This window comes from Parasteatoda tepidariorum, chromosome 5, assembly GCF_982258835.1.
Source record: "Parasteatoda tepidariorum strain Cologne lab strain chromosome 5, Ptep-v5.0, whole genome shotgun sequence".
Lineage (NCBI taxonomy): Eukaryota > Metazoa > Arthropoda > Arachnida > Araneae > Theridiidae > Parasteatoda > Parasteatoda tepidariorum.
Genome location: NC_141759.1, coordinates 117,005,768 through 117,020,479, shown reverse-complemented (window position 1 = coordinate 117,020,479; position 14,712 = coordinate 117,005,768). Strand labels below are relative to the sequence as shown.

The 14,712-nt window shown below is 25.5% G+C and overlaps 1 protein-coding gene and 2 long non-coding RNA genes across 8 annotated transcripts in view; 1 reads left to right on the top strand and 2 right to left on the bottom strand.

Moving 5' to 3' along the window:
• The window catches only part of LOC147810060 (uncharacterized), a 553,747-nt gene that overhangs the window by 259,832 nt on the left and 279,203 nt on the right, over positions 1–14,712 (bottom strand). The gene's annotated exons all lie outside the window — the stretch shown is intronic.
• The window catches only part of LOC147810065 (T-complex protein 1 subunit alpha-like), a 28,850-nt gene that overhangs the window by 12,787 nt on the left and 1,351 nt on the right, over positions 1–14,712 (bottom strand). Inside the window, exon 2 of the mRNA XM_087164944.1 lies at positions 12,143–12,263. The gene's annotated coding sequence lies outside the window, so the exon portion shown is untranslated. The remainder of the gene's footprint in view (positions 1–12,142; positions 12,264–14,712) is intronic.
• On the top strand, positions 3,888–9,391 carry LOC147810066 (uncharacterized). 3 transcript variants are annotated; one of them, XR_015434116.1, is made up of 4 exons: positions 3,888–4,043; positions 5,889–5,950; positions 6,865–6,929; positions 9,258–9,391. It is a non-coding gene; the product is annotated as an uncharacterized LOC147810066 (long non-coding RNA). The 3 variants fall into 3 exon arrangements; XR_015434115.1 differs by having other exon boundaries at positions 3,913–4,043; positions 5,893–5,950; XR_015434117.1 differs by lacking the exon at positions 3,888–4,043 and adding an exon at positions 4,325–4,543.

Sequence of the window (14,712 nt, the reverse complement as noted above, 5' to 3'; positions counted from 1 at the left end):
AGAGTTTTTAAAAGGAAATAAAGACTCTATGTTACGGTTAAAAAGAAATTTGGCTCTTTCAGCGTACCAAATTTAACTTCCGCAGCTGAATTCTTGCGGTCACAGAGCGGCCCGCATGTTACTTTTCTAACAAGTATAAGAGTAAAAATAATCTTGACTTAATTTTAGAATTATTTTTTAATTCCATTGTAATCTCCGTTCAATTTCCTACATATTAACGTAATTTGAAGTTTCTAAATCAAACAGTGTTTGATAAAATGTAACGGTAAGTTGAAAACCCCAAAACAGTGGCGGTATCAGTGACCTTTTCAGTTTTCTGACAGAGAAGGAAATTTATTCAGTTTTCTGACAGAGAAGGAAATTTATTAATATCTGCTCGTTTCACGTTAATTTAACAATGCAGTTTATTTTTCCAACTTCATATAAAAAGAATTTTCAGGAATGGTCAGTGTTAATGCTATTATTCTAGGTTCTTATGCGTTCGCACTTTTCGATTAGACCAATTTAATCGATTAGATTAACTTCAACACTATTATCTTAAGTAAAGAATTCTAAGAGTCATGAAAAAAATCATGATAGCATCTCGAAAATCAAAAAGCATCTCGAAATGATATAATTAAAAATAAAGAAGATAATTTTTGAAATTCTTGGAATTCATTGTTTTACAGACTGACCTTTTTCTTTTTACTTTCACCAGAGGGGAAGGAACGCTAGCCAACTAATGAGTTTTGAGGATTTGAATCTTAAGAATTGCTGGTTGATACGAATTTCGTACCCGGCTGACATAAAATATTCCAAGTGATAGACGCATCGTGGATTATTAGAGTCCCATCTTCGTCTTGCTAATCACGGGAGGTTTTCGTGGTTTATCTCACCATGAAAAAGTTCTCCACGAAGGCAATTCGTTCCCGATACTTTTGTACAGGAGTTCTCTTATTTCTTGGTTTAGATTCAAAATTACAAGGATATAAAGTTGAACACTGGTAACCATGAGATCAAATTCGGGTTGGCTGTTCAACAACAGTTATAAAATAAAATTACAAAGGATTACAGAAAAATGAACAGAGAGTGCGATGAAAATGAAAATGACTATTCTATAATTAGTTTGGAAATTGTTATCTGCAAAATCTGGTGTAAAAAAATACTGTACTGGCTGCTTTGTAGAACACAGAAATGCAAATACTAATTAGAAATTTTGCGCTCTGTAAAGGCTAATTTTGATCTTGAAATTAAATATGTTCGAAAATTAATTGCAATTTTATTATTGCCTTTTACGCACCTTTTTTCTTCTTCTTTTTCTTTTCACGTGATTGTTCTTATGATGAGTTGTAGAGAAAATTTCGATTTCGATTGTTAACTTAAAAATCACTAATTGTTAATAAAAAAATACTGCGATTGGTTGATATGTTTGCTAGAAAAGAAAATTTAATCAAAACTACCAAAATATTGTAAAACTTACTTTATTTCCGGCTATAGGGAAAAACCAAAAAGCTCAGTATTTTTTAACGAAGTGGTTTAGTAATGTTTTCGGTAAAGTAATAAAAAATTTAGATTTTATAATATGATTTGAAATGCGAAAAACGTGGTAAAATTTTATAATTTTACCATGATAGTTTAGAGCACTGTATAAAAACCATTTGTTCAGAAAAATTTACTATTCAGTTTTATATTTTTTACTAAATGTGAGGTTAAAAGAGCTATAATTTTGAAAGCTAGAGTATCCGGTTAACTGCTATCATTTTAACAAAAAAATTACCAAATAAATGGTTTAAATACTTGGTTTTATTAACAGAGCTATGGTTTTGTTTTGAAAAAATGTTATTATCATAGAATGCGGTAATTTAAGAAAAACTTTTTCTTCGCGTAGTTGGCTGAAAGGTAACTTGGTTAAAATTTAATTTGCTGAAAAGGCGGATTTATGTGTAAACTTAACAAGAATTTTGTTTTGAAATTCCAATATGTTTGAAAGCAATTGAAAATTTAAATACTCATTCGTTATATCTTTCTTTAAGTTTTTTTGCTTTAAATATTGACCATTGACTATTTATCCATTGTCATAAAAAATTTATTTTATAAACATGCGCTCAAGTTGTTGTCAATAAAAAGTAGCGAAAGACAGCCAGAGAGAGAGAGATTTGTTTGTTGCCTAATATCACTCTTAATAATTATATTGACATTTTTAAAAACAATAAACTTAATAAATAACGCTAAAACCGTTCCCTGTTTAAACTTCAATAAGTCTTGTTAACGAGTAATATTACTTCTCATTTTTTTTTCTTCCAGTTGAGTTACACAATCTAAATTCCTTAAGTTTTTTTTTTCTTTCAAGTACAGATAATTATTTTTCAAATTTATTAAATCCTCTATTTCATTATGCTTAGCAAAATGTTCTTACATAAAGCTGCAATACTTGTATATTTTGAAAATAAAATGTTATGTGTTTTGCGAAAAGTGAAAAATATTGCAGCTTAAGGAAGTATATATAAAGAAAAAAAATCAATGATGAATGAACGATAAGCAATTACGGGAGTGAGCGGAGTAAGAAAAGGGTAAAGCCTGCTATTTTTTTATTTTTGTATAAATGGAATGATTTTTAAACAAAATATAGACAGGTAATTTTTAACTATGCATTTAATGAAATATTTAAAGTTTCAAATGATAAAATAAAAAATAACGTTTTTCATGTGTTATAGCTATGCAAATAATAGCAAAATAAAAACTGATGTTACTTCAAAAAATTTCGATGCATGTTTTGAAATATAAACTGCGTGTATATAAGTGTGTTTCAAAGTATAAATTTAAAATATAAACTAAATAAAACTGTTTGAAAACTAATAATGGATTTCTAAAATCAATGTTGTTGCTTAAACGTAAATAAAATAAAGTTTTAAAGTTAAAGTTACGATTTTTATGTTAAAGAATTTAAAAATCCTGAATTTTAATGCCATAGAAAGTATAAATATGCATAGCTAAATAGAATTTCATCGTATGAATATCATCTGTAAGAAAGTTAAAAGAACATCATTATCCTTATAAAGATAGTTAAAAGAAGTAAGTATTTAGTAGAAAAATAAAGTAACCTCAAATTTTTGCTTTAAGTATCCAAGGTAATGAATTTGTTGCAGTTGGTTATTTAGGATTTTAAATCTTTCTGATCATTAGCTTTCAACCAAAAATATAATTATTTTTTAGTAATGTAATTGAATGATATAAAAAAAACCAGTCGTCATGCATTCATTCATAAACAAAAACAAAAAAATTCTTAACTCGGGGAGTGATTTATAAAGACTTTTAGACGAAAATATATGTATATTTTTTTAAAAATTTATAATTTTGTAGTGCTAATATTATATTTTACACAGCCAGTTTGCTAATGTAAATAAATTTGCCCAATTAAAGTTATTTAATTATTTATAAAAAATATTTCATAAAAGTAGAACGTGTTTTTATGTACTAAAATTGTTAAAAAGCTGATGAAACCTAAAAAATGGTTTATTTACTTAAACGTCCTTAATTATGGAATCTTTACTGTTCATTATAAAGAAACGATATTCTAATTTACTACTCCGCAAATCAAAATATATATGTAAGCATTATTTCCCAGTTTATATGTATTAAAAATTTTTCTTACGAAAAGTACTCAAATGAATTTTGACTTCAATAATTTTTTAATTTAGTAAGCTTGCTTATCGCTAATAGTTAATAACATATTTTAGTGCAGATTAATTTTTTATTATGAGGACCAGAAATTGTCTTTAAGAATTCAAAATAGATATTCATTACGGTTTGAAATCACCAGATAAGTATGTTTGAAGTCCTTGAACTAAAAAGAATGTGGGGCAGCACATTTTGTCCCCTACCCCCAATTCTAAGAAACATCCCTTTCAAGTACGGAAAAGCTGCTCAGTAGGTGGTCGTTGATTACTTGTATCTATAGAACAAGCTAAAAGATTCATTTGGCGAAAAGGGTGTAAAAAGAAGGAGATAAACGTAGCCCCTAGTTTTCTTCTTTCTTCGAAAAATAGAAATGGTGCTCTCAGCAAGTAAGTAACAAGTTTTTTCTCTTTAGTTCATGTAATTTAAAAAAAAATTTAACTTATTTATTAAATAGCTTTTTAAAATTAGTTTAATTCGCTTTGATTTTATTTGCTAAGTTTTTAGAAATTATGTTTTATAACTATAATACTTCAGTTGGCTATTTTATCTTATGCTTTCCTGTTGTTTAGTTTAAGCTGCTAGTTTAGTTTTAAAATGAATTAGACGATTTTTTTAATAAATAAAAGTTCAATTAACTCTACCTAATAAAAGAAAAATTTATGATTTCTTATGCATTAATTAAAAATGCTTCTTTCATTTTTCGGAAGCATTGATTAATTTAATAATTTACTTCATTTCGGTAGCCATATTTTTTCTCTGAAGGATTGTTAAAAAACATTATTTGAATTATCTAAACCGCGGGTGTCACTTATTGTTTCAAATAATAATTTTGATTAGATATAAGAAGAAATATTTTTTGAACCACCATAAAATAAATAAATAAATAGTAAGAGTTTAAATTTTCTCATCTCTAATTAGTTACTTTATATTTAAATTATACTTTAATTTTGATATTTTTCTGCTTTGACTTTTTTAAATTAAAAAAAATAATAATAACGCTGGTAAATATGTAAAAATTGTTCCACTAAACACTTCCACTTTTAAAGTTTTTTTGAGTATTTTCAGAATATATTTTTAAACAATTTAAATATTTGTATTGATACTCAATATAATATATTCTTTGTTCTAAATAAATAAATAAATAACAAAATGACATATTAAATAAAAGGACAGTATTTCTAATTTTTATTTTGTTGTTTTTATACTTCTTTTGCATTTAATGAATTGCTGTAGAGGTATAAGAACATTTCAAATCTTTATATTAAGTTTAATTTTACGATTAAATTTGTTTTAAAATGAATTAATTCGTTATAAAATTATTATGTTGTAAAACTGAATTTGTTATAAAGCAAATTTAATTTAAAATTACGTTCAATTTTTTTGAATAGAAATTAGAATATTATTTCATGGTTATTATTTTTAAAATTTATTCATAAGTATAATAATATTTTCTGTATAATAATTTTTTTTCATGAAATAAAGCTTTTTGTATTAAATATTGTTGGTCCTCAATGCTATAAAGACGATTACTAATTCTTTTTTTCCAGTTATTGTGCAAAATCTATAATTTATCTCATGTAATTTATCTTCTTCTTAATTTACTATTTTGAGTTTTTAAATGGTTGTTAATTCTAAAATATACCTGTTCAGCCTTCACCTTTGACAATTTTGTGTTTAAGAAAGTGTATACATTTTCTACAAAAAAGAATTTTTATTAATTGTTTAATTAAAATTTATGATGATAACTGTGTAGTAGAAATATATATTCTAAAAGTTGTTGGAAACTATTCCTCAAAAATTCAGGAAATTTTATTTTTAAAATTGAGAGGGAGCCCTAACTAACAAAAGTCTTTTCTATTTAAAATAAATAGACAAAAAATTTGTCTATTTATTTTAATTCTAATTTATCTATTTATTTTAATTCTAATTGGCTAAAAGACTAGTTCTTTTTCTAAATTAGAATCAAAAAAATTTTAAGAGAAAATTTGGTAAGGTAAAATTTGGTAAACATTCAACTTATCGTCAGTTACCAAAAATATAAATATTCGCCGTAATTTTAATATATGATCCTTCTCTTTCCTTTAAATCAAAATTAATTTCATTTAAATCAAAAAATTGTTTTTAACAAAAATTATAAAATATAATTAGTTAGAAACAGTTTTGATTTTGTTGATTTTTAACTGTTTTTATGACGATCATACTCTAATTTATTCCTTTTCTTTTATGGAAAGACAGGGCGAACGATCCAAGAAATGCTAATCCAGCGATCAACAGCCATCAACAGCAAAATAAGGTAAGAACATAGTGAAACATTAAATATTAATATTTTTTTCAATTAAATCACATATTTTTGATTTGCAAAAGAATTTTGATTTTTTTAATTAATAATTATTGTGCTTATCAAAATTAAGTTCACTTTATGTATTTCTCTAACACAGTCTTTATTAATAACAAGTGTTTTTATTACTCATATAAGCTTTTATATTTATATTTTTGCAATATTCTTATTTAATAATTTCTTAATAAGGTTTCGTAATAAATGAAAAATGCACTTTATGAATGTATAAATTAGGTGAAAAGATGTGCTGACAATTTTATATCATTACGATATTTTAGTATTTGTTTTCTCTGTTTTCATGCCTGTTATAACATTTTTTTATCATTCTATTTTTTTAATTAGTTAGAAAACAAAATTTTAAAAGAAATTATTTTTACTGTTAAAATAACTACGTAAAGTTATGAATGAATAACGAAATATTTTTCGTTATTTTATTTGAAATGATAATATTATATAACATTTCATTTTTCCATAAGTTTCACCAGCATATAATATTCGTATTAAAGCAATTATTTTAGCAAATATTTTTTACTTAAAAAAATACATGAAAAAAATTAAAAACTTTGTCCACATTAAATTTGGGCTGAAAGGCTAAAAGTATTCCCCTACAAGCTCGTGCTAAGTTTTATTGAATTTACCAATTCACATTTAGTTCCTCTAACACACCACATGCTTAGAGTATAAACAAGATAAATGATAAACAATGAACTTATTGTCATATTCCATAACTGAAATAAAAATATTTACATTAATCTTCATACATGATTTTAGAAACAGTTTTTTTTTTTAATGTTTCGATTTTGTTGTTTTTGTTTTAACTAATTTTACAACTATCATATTCTAATTATAGTTTTTTTTTTCTTTCATAGGGAGTCAGGATGGAAGATCAACAATGAAGATAAAACTCAAAATTTAAAAATCAACAAAAAGGATGGTAAGAAATAAATTTATATTTTACCTTAGGTTACCATATGGTTGAAAAGAAACCAGTTTTTTTTGTTTAAACTGGGGGTTTTGTGTTTTTTTAAAACAATTTGTGGGACATTATTTTAAGCCAATTGAAATTAACCGAGCCAATTCAAGGTCTTTCATAGCATTTAACTATTCCTTTAACTATTAATTAATATTTTCAATAAACAACTAAAAATATCTACTCTTTTCTTTAAATATATTAACAAAATATCTAATAAAAAAGGAAAGAACTAAATATTTAAGTATGCAGCTTTATTTAGCAAGCAAAATAAACATTCAGCATTTAAATTTGATTTTAGTGATACCATAAAGAATGATTCTCTACCTTGCTTGCCCGTAATATAGAAATGCTATATTTCAATATTGTTTAATTAATGTTATTATTTAGATGTGTATAATTTATGATATTAGTATGTAATTAAATTTCATGGAACATAATTATTTTTTAATCCATTAACATAATATAAATTTTTATATATTTAAGGCAATATATCATATATATTTTATATGAATGATAATTAAAAAGTGTTTTCTTATATGGTGCATTATAATTATTTGATAAAAAAGATACAAAATTGATAAGGAAAGATATAATAAAAGTAAGTTTTTATACTAATAGTTTAATAATAAAGTATAAATTTTCTCTCCATTTATTTTAGCATAATAGTTTATTTAATAAGTTAAATAATATCCGAGTTCATAGTCCTGAAATTTCTGAATTCCTGATAAAGAAAAAAAAAACAACAACTTTATTCTCATGTTTTTTTAGCTTTTTGCTCTGATTTCTGACAATGTCTGTGTTCAGAACATCACATATTCTACAAATACTAATGCAGTTCCTAAAACTATCAGTTTGAATAATCAAAAGATTTGTATTTCTGATGTAATATATATATATATATACATATACATATATATATATATATATAAATGCCAAGACACATATATTTACTTTGCCTTCCTTTCAAAATAATTGAAACTCCACTTAAAAGTAATTTATTAAGGATGTCACGAATTTAATTGCAGATTTTAAATAAATATTGGTGTGAAATAATATTAAATAATTGATACTGGTTACAGAAGTACTATTAACATTTCCTAATTATCAATCTCAAACTGTTACGAATCGCTCATTAATAGAATTAAAAAAATTATTCAAGCTTTGTTTCTGGAATTAAAAAATTTATATTTAGAGCAAATTATACTTTTTTGTTAATTTTTTTTTTACAGTTAACTGATAAATGTATAATGTACCAGCAATTTGGTTATTAATATAATGTCGCATTAAATAAAATTAAATATAACATGAATATTGTTAATAAATTGTTGGGTTTAAGAAAATCATTTAAAAAAAAAATTTTTTTTCTACGTTTACCATTCAAAACATTGAATGAATTGTTTTCATAACACTTAACATTACTTTAAAATATTATTATAGCTACAATAGTTAACATTTCTAACTAAGATGGTTAAAATTATTTAATTATTACAAAACTAATTGAATAAATAGAATTATAATTATGTTTTTCATTCTCAATTTGCTAATGAATGTTAAAGTTTGTGATACTATTTTTCAATTAGATATCTAAAGCAGATTAAATTAGTTTAGATCAGATTGCATTGCTGAAAAAACTTTTTTAAATTACTTTGGGTAGAATAAGTCTTGATATCTATGAGCTACATATATATGAACTGCATTTAAATAATTAAAAAATGAAATGTGAATAATTTTAATATGTTTGGCAGTTGATCTATTTTAAAAAATAATAATTTGCTTGCATATCCCTTTCACCATTTCTTAGTAAATAACCTTATTAATGGGAAAAAAAAAGACTTGAATTAAACATACTATAAATAATGTTTTTATTAGTTACATAGTATAAAAAGTATTTATAATTATAATAGTTAAATGATAAGTTTATTTAAGTAATTGATTTTTTTCAAATCTATTTCTTTAAATCAATACTTTTCTTAAGTATAATCATTAAAGGGATGAATGACTATAATAATTTACATACATATCTCTTTTATTATTTCTTAGTGAAATACTATCATTATCTCTGAAATCAGATCTTAGTTGTTTTTTTTAAATGCAACCTAAAGAATGCATATTTATTAACTAAATTCAATATCATATTTTTATAATTAAATTAATAATTTTTTGTAAAAATAATCAGCTTGTCTTAATCCATGGCTTTTAAAAAATCAGTTGATTTAAATCAATGATATTTTTTTTTTCTGTGAACATTTAATATATCTATAGTAAAATAAATTGCTTTATTTTTTGCAGGAAAAAGGCTCATTGAAATAAAGCTTCTGGAATGGGATCAAGAAAATATATTTGTCCATATGTAAATAGTGTATACAGATGTATTGATTTGTTACAAGGAAATAAAACTCCTTCATGGTTTATTTTAAGCTTTATTGTTGTTAAAATTCCTGCTTTTATATATTTAAAATTACTAAAATGGTGTATTATTTACTAGTACAAAATATTTTTTTTTGAAAAAACTATTTATGATATATACTGTTTATCTAATATTTAATAAAATTAATGACTTGATGAATATACACAAAATTATAGGATAAATAAACTTTTGTGTGTAAGTTTCTATCAATAAAAGCTAGATGTAGGTTTTAAATATATAAGCATTATTTTAAAAACTTAAATAACTTATTTATTGAGTTGCATTGTGTTTTATTTTAGAATAAAAATTTGTACTTAATTTCCTCTATCTCAAAATGCTTAAAAAATTTAAATACTCAATTCAAAAAGATTTTTTTTTATATGCTTCTACTTTAAATGATAGCGCTTATAATTGTTTAAAATGAAATAAAAAAAGTCTATTTTATTGTACGAAGATTCATTGGACATTTGGTTATAAATTAAATAATTGTTTTACACCATTTTGTTTTTTATATTGTCCTAAAACAGTATGAATGTAATGACAGTTGTTGTTATATTACAATATAAAAAGCTAAGAATCAATAAATTACTATCACTGATATCAGCCGAGTAGAACAAACACTCGTGACAATTTATGTTCCCTAAATAAGAATTGTAACAAAATGCAGCAAGAAGCCTTTGAAATTAAAAGCTAAGTTCTAATAATAAAAAATAAAAAAAATGCCGAGACACCTAAAATAAAGGTGTGATACCGGCAAGGACGCCATTAAAACTTTCTATTGAACCGAGTTTGAGGTGAGTTAAGGGTGGTGCATTGGTAAATAAGGCAAAGAAGTTCGCCTAAACACCTGAAATAAAGGTGCGATATGGGCGAAAACGGCATAGACGTTTTCTAATCAGCCTACAGTTAAGGTGCCTTAACGGCAAGCGAGGCAACGACGTATGCCAGTGAACGTATTCAGCTTTTGATAAAAAGGCAAAAAAGACATCATAAAGGTTCAATAAAAGCCTTTACGGCAATTTTCTCTTTATTCTGTGAAAAAAAAAATTTCCCCGGTATTTAACAGGCAAAAATGGCAAAGCAATCCAGAGGCAACAAAATAGTCCCGGTCCTTCAACGATTGCCAGAAGTTTGCCTGAAATGCCATGCACTGGCCCTCATTCTGGCCCAGATTTCACTTTATTAACGGAACCGATACGGCAATGAAAAGCCCGCCGTAATGGCACTTTAGGTGAGCCGGCATTGTCCCTTCACTAGCCCAAAAGTTGTGTGCTTGTTGGGTAGTTTCAGAAATTAAAGAACAAATAGGTAATTTTAGTTTCAAGCATTTTTGACCCTTTTTTAAAGATAAAGAAAATCTGACACATTGTTATACTTAAAAAAAAAGAGAGATAATTCTTGTAAAATCATTCAAGCAAAACTAAGTATAATTAAGGATCTAGATTAAATTAGCGAGTAATCAAAATAATCAAGAACCAAATTGGAGTACACAGTTTAAATAACATAAGTTATGTTAGTACTATCGCCTATAAAGCCAATAAAGTAAAAAATGATTGCACCAATGCTCAAAATCATAACTGAAAAGCTGAACATGGCAGTTTCTAAGCTTGGAAATCTTATTAAAAGTATAATATTTGCATAGAAGAAGCCTATACTCAAACCTTCAACATGTTGAGCTAATCAAAAAAAGAAATGAACCACCCTAAGATTTTGATAGTTTCACCCAGTTTTCACAAACTTTATTTTTTGAACCTATACATAAAGACTACGTGAAAGGTTTCATCCAGTTGGCCCATGTCATAAAATAGTAAAACATTGCAAAAGGAGCAGATTTAAATCAAATTATTAAAATATTCAATTTGAACTCTGTTTAATTGTTTTCAATTAAACAAACATTAATGTGTATCATTAAATGAATATATAAAATGATTATAGTAATTTCCTTTGATGATTGTAAAAAGGGTTAATAAAAAGAACAATTTTCTTAATCAATTGATTTTTATTAAAAAGGCATATGTAAAAACTTCTCTTCTTGAAAAAACAAACCATAAATTATGTTAAGAAACACAAAGATAAATTATAAGATAATGATAATATAATGATAAATAAATAAATGAAAAATAAGCCATTGTTGTCAATCCTTTCCTATATTGTCATATGAAAATGTCATATTTTAGAATAGGGACTCACGTTTTTGTGCTTAATAATTAATAGGAAAAAATTTACATAGCTTTACATTACATAAGAATTAATATATATTCTGAAAATTTTCAATACACACAAATGTAGTTTAGGACAACAATACAACATGTAAATGGTGAAAACTTAAGAGAAACAAGGCAAAATGATGAAACAAGAAAGAGCATAAACTACAATAAAAAATTAAAGGAAGTAATTTATGGTAAGGGGGAAAATTTAGAAGCCAAATCATGTGCATGTGTAAAGAAAACTAAAATACTAAAAGTTAAAACATTGAAAATTGCCTGTAAGTATCAGTCATCATTTTTTTTAAATAAACAGCATTTTATCTCATAAAAATAAAAATTCTTTCGGAAATGTAACATCTAAAATTGCAACACCACTGGTCTTTTTGGAGGTTAATATTACTGCAGTAATTAAAAAATTTCTTTAAGTCACAAGAAGAAAACATTAACATTATAAGTAAAAAGTATAATTGGTTATTTTACTATGATAAAAGCTATACAGATAAAATTTTTAATTTAGAAAAATGATTGGTATTCTCACATAAAAAAAATTCTGTAATTACCTAGAATCGTTTGATGACACTAGTTATATTTTCAACTCACAGCTAATCTACTTTCCTTTGCTGAAGCAGAATATAGATTTCTTATGGCTTTGAACTTCTCTCCTTAGAGGAAGAAACGTCTCTGAAATAATAATAATTTTTTAATTATATAAGCATGTTTTAACAAAACAAATACATTACTAAATAAATCTCTCATTACAAAATAATTCTTTAACAAGTGAAACAATAAAAGATTCATGCCACTTCAACTTTTAATTACTGAAAATGAAAAGCTATTTGACATTGAAATAAAAATTGGTATCACATAATTGAAGTTGCCTCAAGCTTATGGAACAAACAGGGTTGCCATAGAACGAAAATGAACAAAATAGTTGCTTTTAATGAAAATGAGCTTTAATGAAAATGAGCTTTAATGTTAATGAGCATGAAAATAGTTGCCGAAAACGTTCTGTTAAAGTGCAGGGTTATAATGAAAACAGCAAAAAATGGAAAAAAGTCCTTCTCAGTTCTCAAAGTATCGAAAAAATGACAAAATTGACTTGTATGATTATAATTTTAAAAAAAAAGCATATAAAAATTCAAAAATAAAATAAACTTAGAAAAATACATTTCTAAAGAATATTCTGCTGAATATTTGACTGATCATTCAACCAACTGAATTTTTCACAGAAGGGCCAAATACTCGTTACATCCCTAATTTAAATGCAATGTTATTGCAACTTGAGAAATTCATAAAATGGCGGAAAACGTGAATTTTTAAGCTGCTCACTGTTTGTAAATTAGATTTAAATTTTTTGTTGCTTAAGTGATCTTTTTCGATAAAAAAAAAGAAAAAATTTTACGATATTAAAAAATCTAATAATTAATAAAATGAAATAATAAAGTACAATACAAAATAAGCATTGAATTTTATTTTCCTATACTATCACAGTTTTGCTTTCATTTTAGGCTTTTGTTTAAAACCTATAAATTTTCTACAATTAAAATATTTAATTTGAATTTATATGACTTAATTATGATAAATTTTTTCCTACTTTCATTCTGTGGGCATAGCAGTTTTTTTTATTTATTAGAATTTACGAGGCGTATCCAGAAAGTAAGTTTCCCTATTTTTTTTTAAAAAAGAACTCATACTTTCAGGAACATATTTTTTGGCAACAAGTACAGCAATGTTTCAGCTATTTTTCAAAATAGCAACATATAATTGAGTCATTTGTCGTATCATGGGTTCAACTTTTGTATACATCTGTTGTAAAACTCTGCCGCCTGTGAATGGAACCACGTTGTGAAACAGTAAACGCTGACCGTTACTGTGAAACACTGCGGAAATTGCGACGTGCCATTCAAAACAAGAGGAGTGGAATGCTTACTGCATGTGTTGTGCTCCTCCATGACAATGCTCTTTCACATACAGCTCGACGCACAGCAGCTGTTTTGACAAAATTTGGCTCGGAGTTGTTTGATCATCCACCCTACAGCCCTGATCTTGCTCCCAGCAATTTTCATGTTTTCTTGCACCTCAAGAAATTCCTGTCCTCCGGTAAGCTTTTTGGCAACGACGAAGAGCTGAAGACGTCTGTCACACGATGTTTCCATTTACAGGCGGCAGAGTTCTACGACAGAGGGATACAAAAGTTGATCCCACGATACGACAAGAGTCTCATTCTGGTGGTGGCTATGTTGAAAAATAGCTGAAATATTGCTGTACTTGTTGCCAATAAATATGTTCCTGAAAGTATGAGTTCTTTTTTTTAAAGAAAATTGAAAAACTTACTTTCTGGATGCGCCTCGTAATTCTAAAATGAATTTTCGTATTGCATGATATGATAAAAAAAAAACTTTTCTTCAATGTTTATTTATTTTGATAAATCTATTGTTCATATGAAAAAAATAGCAATTTTTTTTTTGTAAAAAAAAAATTTATAAGTTTTTTTACTTTTGAATGAATTCTAAAAATGGAACACCTCTAATTTTTTTACAAATATATTACTAAGTTTATTGATAAAAAAAATAGAACGCTGATGTTTAAATAAACATTACTATATTTGTCATTAACATGTCTCAATACATGTGCGGCCCTTCGTTATCCAACCTGCTGTGCAAGTGACCCTTCACTCAAAAAGGTTGTGCACCCCTAATATAAACGTAAGTGTTCTAGCACTAAATTTTTATTTAAAAAAACTAGTATCTTTGCAGAAAATAAAATACTTTTAATGTACTAGAATTCATTCAAAAAAACACACTTATTCTAAGAAATTTTCCTTTTTATCAATAATTGAGAAAAGTTATTACTCAAATTCAAAATTCATGCACTGTAATATCGTAATAAAAATTGTTTTTTTTTTTTTTAAATTGTGCAGAATTTCGTAACAAAAACAGTTGAAAAGGCGATCGAGAAAGGAAATAGACTTACGATAGAATCTGTTCAAATTGAGCGCATTGAAAAGTGATGACTCAAATTTGAAATCTAAAATTTGTCATTTTTTACTTATTTATTAAATTTTTTTAATTTTATTTTACATTTTTTTATTTTTTAAGAAAAGAAATTCAGTGTTTTCAGAAGATTTCGC